The sequence below is a fragment of the Miniopterus natalensis genome, chromosome 14 (genome assembly GCF_054644295.1).
Source record: "Miniopterus natalensis isolate mMinNat1 chromosome 14, mMinNat1.hap1, whole genome shotgun sequence".
Taxonomy (NCBI): Eukaryota; Metazoa; Chordata; class Mammalia; order Chiroptera; family Miniopteridae; genus Miniopterus; species Miniopterus natalensis.
The window spans coordinates 29,637,432-29,643,644 of NC_142094.1; positions in this window are offsets into that span (position 1 = coordinate 29,637,432).

Below are 6,213 nucleotides of genomic sequence, written 5' to 3' on the forward strand. Positions count from 1 at the left end.
GTAAAGATAGTGGCTAAAAGATAGTGGCTAAAAGAGGAAAGAAGAAACTCCACATCAGATGTGAAATATCAGATGTACCAATGTAAAGTGTTCATTATCATTATTATTAACACTTTCCTATTGTATGCATAGCCATGTGCTGGGATATATATATATAATTATGTGGCCATCTTTATAAGTTAGTAAATTAAGTAGTGCCAATTAAGGTCATACAAAAACAGGAAGAAACAAAAATATGAAGATTTGCATATAATGTCCAGGGATGTGAGAGTCTGAATATTCTCATAAATTAAATAACATCCCATTAGCTCTCTTTTCAGATTGTTCTGGGTATAGTGATTTTTTTTTTAAACTGTAGAGTATTATCCAAAACAATTATTGCCCATGGATTGCCAAATCAATCTGAATGAGTATAATTGAAAGACATTTCAAACACTTGAAATGACTTAGAATTAATCTTGAAGAGCTAATCCTAAGGTCCTCCTTTCATATGGAAGAGCTTCTTAGTTGAAATATACATTTAGAATGATTTTCTGTGAAAAGAGAGAGGCAAACATACCTAGATGCCCAGTCAACCCTGATGCCAAAATGAAAAGCAATTCCATTTAAAAGTAAATGCTATTTATCTTCTGTACAACACTTGAATTTTATTGAGATAGATATATTCTGTACACCAAATCCAACTTAATTCCCATAAATAAAGAAGAGTAGGTGAATGTAATCTTCTATTTTCTCTTGTTGCAGAGAAGGGCTGTTTCCTGAGAATTGGTGGCTTTCCATTTGTTTTTATTTTATTTTATTTTTTACTTGTGGGTAGTAGAGTTTTCATACACACAGACCTAAATGCTTTAATTCCTGGTGGGGTAAAGGGACCTAGGGAGGCAGACATCAGTAATATCAGGCTGTATTGCATCCAAATGAAGACAACTCATAGTAAGAGATTCTTAGAACGATGACAACAGGCATGCCTTTTCAATCCCTGATGAAAACAGTGACAAAATAATTTCCCTTACAAACAGCTTTCCACCTGTTTTTCTATCATTTCTAGACCTAAGTGCCTAAAGTGCTTTTTCAAGAAAAAAAGTTTAACTAAAGTTACCTTATCTTTTTTTTTTTTTTTTTAATTTCTCCCTTTTCTATTTTACTTCATGTTCTAAAATCACTGCTCTGATCTTATTGCTTTCCCATTGAAAAACATTCATGGGCTCCCAAAGGCTAAAAGTTTGAACATAAAGTTCAAACTTTAGCACAATATTCAAGGTTCTCCAATGAGACTTCAACTTGCCTTTCCAACCTATATTCCCCCCAGTCCTTCAGACATTGTTAAAACAGCTAACCAGAAAATTTCACAATTTCTAGTTCATGCCCTTTCTTTTTCCTCCTGCCAACTTCAAACTGTTTCCTCTCATATCATCTGCTGCGATTCTATTTGTTCTTCAAAATTAGTCACTTTCTTTAAGAAACCTTCCCAGATCCCCGGGCAAGGTTTCAGTATCATTGTGTTCCCACCTCACTATCTTATCACACTCATTATAATTTATTTTGGATTATATTTATGTGTGTATTTTTTACTTGTCATCTCTCCTACTAGAGGCCCAAGATGTTTGAGGAAAATAACTAGATTTTTTTTCATCACTGTACCCCTAGGATTTTGTTTTAAAAGACAAAGGCAGTGCATAATATGTTTCTGTATTAGAAAATAAAATATAAAATAAAATAATACTTCTCCTTTCTTTATTTCCTTCATTTATTTTCTCGGTTTTCTTTTTTGGCTCTTATTTCCCGCTGCAGTTCTACAAACTGCCCTCATTCCTGTTTTCTTCTTTCCTTGTTTTCTTTCCATTTCTTCTTCATTTATTTTTTAATCCCTTCACCTCTTCCTCATCTCCTTACTTTCATCCTCAGTATTGTAGATTTAGCACATATTCTCACCATCTATTTACCTACCCTTTCGTATTTTCATTGTAAAATGTTAAACATGCTCTAAAACCAATGTTGGCAATGCATAATTACTTAATAATTCACTCACTTGTTTTATTTTATTTCATCACCTAAATATTTATTGTTTGATCACTCATACAAGGCTCTGTTCTAAACACTAAGATCCAAGTTGACTGAGACTAACAGAGTCACTGTTCTCATGGAGGTTAGGTTATAATGGGAGGAGACAAAATAATTAAAATCTCACAGAGAAACAAAAATTATTCTGAAATGATGAGTGTTAGGAATAGAGTTTAAAAATAAAGTGAAAATGGCAAATTCCCAAACCTAGCAATGACAGTTATGAGTATCAGACTTCCCTTCAGACATAAACAGATGTAAAACTCAAAAAAATTATAGACCTTTCCAAACTGTATTATAATGAAATAGAACCCAAACAGAGATCAGTGGTGTCCAAGGAAGGAGTTTAGATATCTGTGGTGTCTGGAGTTTGTGCAGCATGTTGGTAGAGCAAAGGTGGCAGTTTAGAGATGGAGCTTTAGAAATCTCTACCAATATTACAGTAATTCAGGGTTTTACATATGTCTAATATTTATCTTTAGCAGAGAGCTTTATATTTTCATATGGATAACTTTTATTATCTAGCATCCTTTTGTTTCAACCTGAAGGACTCTAGCATTTCTTGCAGGGTATGTCCAGTGATGATGACCCCTCTCAGCTTTCTTCTCAGAAAGTCTTCATTTCTCTTCATTTTTGAAGTATGGTTCTGCCTAATACAGTATTCTTGGTTGGGAGTTTCTTTCTTTCAGCCTTCTATATCATCCCACTCCCTCTGGCCTGCAAGACTTCTGAGAAATCTGCATACAACCTTACAGGAGCTCCTGTATATGTGTGAGTCACTTTTCCCTGCTGCTTTCAACAGTCTCCCTTTGTGTGAGACATTTGAAAGTCTGATTATAATGTGTCTTGTTGTGCATTTCTTTGGGTTTATCCTAGTTGGAGTATGTTGAACTTGTTGAATTTCCCCGTTTTCTTCCTCAAATTTGACAAAAAGTTTGGCCATTATTTCTACATATTTCTCTCTGCCTTTTTGTCTGTCTTTTTTCTCATTCTGTGACTTCCACAAAGTATATATTGATTTGCTTGATAGTATCTTGTTAAGTCCCTTAGTTCTCTTATTTTACTCTTTTTTCCTTTTTGCCCCTCTGACTGTGTAATACAAATGACCTGCCTTAAACTTCGCTGATTCTTTCTTCTTATTGATTGAATCTTCTGTTGAAATCCTATAGTGATTCTTTAAATTCAGTAATTGTATTCCTCAGTTTCAGAATTTCTAGTTGGTTCTTTTTATCATTTTGTTGATATTCTTATTTTGTTCATGCACTTTTTCCTAATTTTGTTTAGTTTTCTATCTATGTTCTTTTGGCTCAGTGAGTATCTTTAAGATGATTATTTTTAATTCATTGTCAGGTAACTCATAAATCTCGGCTTCTTCAGAGTTGTTTTCTGAAGATTTATTTTGATCCTTTGATTAAGCCATGTTTCTTTATATGCTTTGTGATCTTTGTTGAGATTTGGGCATTTGAGAAAATAGCTACTAATTCTAGTCTTTATGGACTGGCTTACTACAGATGAAGACTATCATCAGTCAGTCCAGCTAGAGATTCTGGAACCCTATAAACTCTTTCAGGCATGTATCCTCTCTTGGCTTGTGTTTGTAATTTCCCAATTCAAAATGTTTCCCTATTTCTTCTGAAGAACATTGTGATGCCAATTTGATTGGGCCATGGAGTGCATATTTCTGAGAGAGTGTTTTTGGGTGAAATTAACATTTAAGTGAGTAAACTGAGTAAAACAAATTGATTCTCTAATGTGGGTGAGCCTTATCCATTCAATTGAAGGCCTGACTGGAACAAAAACCCTGACCCTCTCTCTAATAAGGGAGAATTATTATGAGAGGCATTGCAGATGCTGTACTGTAGACACTAAACCTGACTGCCTTCAAACGGGGGCATGGGTTTTCTTTTTCTCCCCTTAGATTCCAACTGAAACTTTAGTTCTTATTGAGTCTTGAGCCTCTGGACTTCAGGCTGGAATAACACCCTCAACTCTCCTGGGTCTCCAATTTGCCAATTGACCCTGTAGCTCTTCAGACTTAGCCTTGATAGCTGTGTGAGATAATTTCTTAAAATAAATCTTTTTAAAATAAATAAATATATATTCTGGAGAACCCTAATACAAGCCTATAATCTCTTGCTCCCCCTTGTGTCTTTCTGTGGTATTGTAACCTCTCTGGTTATATAACAAGCTGTAATGCTCATTTTTGTTCTCAGCAGCCTTCAGCCTGGCATTCAAAGTACATTATCTTTGTCTTCAGCCCTCTAAGTTGGGCATTGCAGAAATCAGTCCCTTAGTAATTCCTCCCAAACTGTGACACATAATCAGAACAAATAAGTAGTAGAACCAGACATGCTATACTTGGAATTAGCTCCAATGTCCTTGAAGTAGCGATTGTAAGCATGTTTAAGGTTGTAAAGCAAAAGGCAGACAAATGAAGAATCACAACTGAAAAATGCAGACTATAAAAAGCAAATAAAAATTGTAGAACTGAAAAGTAAAATAACTGAAATGAAAAATTCACTACATGGGTTAACAATAGCATCAAAAAATAATCACTGAACTTGAAGACAGGGCAATAGAAACTATTCAATCTTTTATTTATTTATTTATTTATTTATTTATTTAAGAAGAGAACCATTGTAATATATGGAACAATATCAAGGAATTTCATATACAGGTAATTGGAGTTTCAAAAAGAGAGCAGAGAGAAACTGAGGCAGAAAGATATGTGAAGAAATAATTACTAAACATTTTCCAAATGTATTTAAAAATATTGACTGACAGTTCTAGGAAGCTCAGTGGACCCTCAAAAATATACACACAAAAGCCCAACCTAAGTACATGATACTGAAATTGCTAAAAACCAAAGATAACAAAAAAATATTAATTGTAATCAGAACATATACAAATACACCTCAATGAAGCTCTTAAATATAAAGTATGCCCCCAAAATGTACACACATACATGAATAATTATAAAGGCAGTGTTTATCAAAATACATTGCATTTTCAAAATTGAGCTATCAACTGTTAAAGTGTGTATACATTTGTTGGGACACCCTATGTAAACACACAAAAATATTTATTTTTAAAGAAGTCTTTATTTTGCCTTTCTTCCTGTAAGATATTTTCATTGGCTAGAGAATTATAGATTCACTACTTTCATTCACTTCTTTGGAAACTTTATTCTATAATCTTCTATCTTCTACTGTTTCTTTCAATATATAGGCTAAAGTTGTTATAATTGGTCTTTCAAAAGGTAATCTTTGTCTTTCCTTTGCCCTCTACAATGTTTACTTTGTTTTTAGCAGTTTTATTGTTTTTACATGGTGTGTTTTCCATTTGAATATACTTGGATACATTTATCTTGCTTGGAGTTAGCAGTGTGCTTTCAAACTGTCTTGACATCCTTTACCTATTAGAAAATTCTCATCATTATATCTTCAAATATTGCCCTTGCTTCATTGCTTTACATTCTGCTTCTGGGATTACAGTTACATTTATGTTACATGCTTTAAGTTAATCCCAGTCTTTGTTTTTTCTTCTGTTTGTTTGTTTTTCTGTATGTTCCTCACTTTGTTCTACCTGAAATATCTTAACTCTAGATTTTTTTTTCCTACTGATATATATTTTCACCCATTATTTTTTCCAAGTCAGTTCTCTTAGTTGGCTTGTAAATTCCCTGGGACTTTCTCTGTAAACATTCATATTCAGCTACAAAAGGGAACACTTTTACTTTGTCCTTTCCACGCTTTATACTTTTTTTCTTGCCTTATTGTAAATGACTCGCCCTTACAGTCAACTTTGAAAACAAGCACTGAAGCAGGCATGTTTGTGTTGTTTTAATCTAGAACTGAAGTGCATCTGGGAACTTCACAGATATGTGGAAATTAAATAACACACTCTTAAATAGCCAGTGGGTCAGAGAAGAAATCACAAAAGAAATTGGGAAATACTTTGAAGTGAATGGAAATGAAAACACAATTTACAAAAATTATAGAATGCATCTAAAGCAGTTCTTAGAGAGAAATTTATAGTTGCAAACACATTAAAAAAGAGGAAAGATCTTAAATCAATCTAATATTTCATCTTTTAAAAAACCAAAAAACGAGATAATTAAACCCAAAGCAAGCAAAAGGGAAAAATAACAAA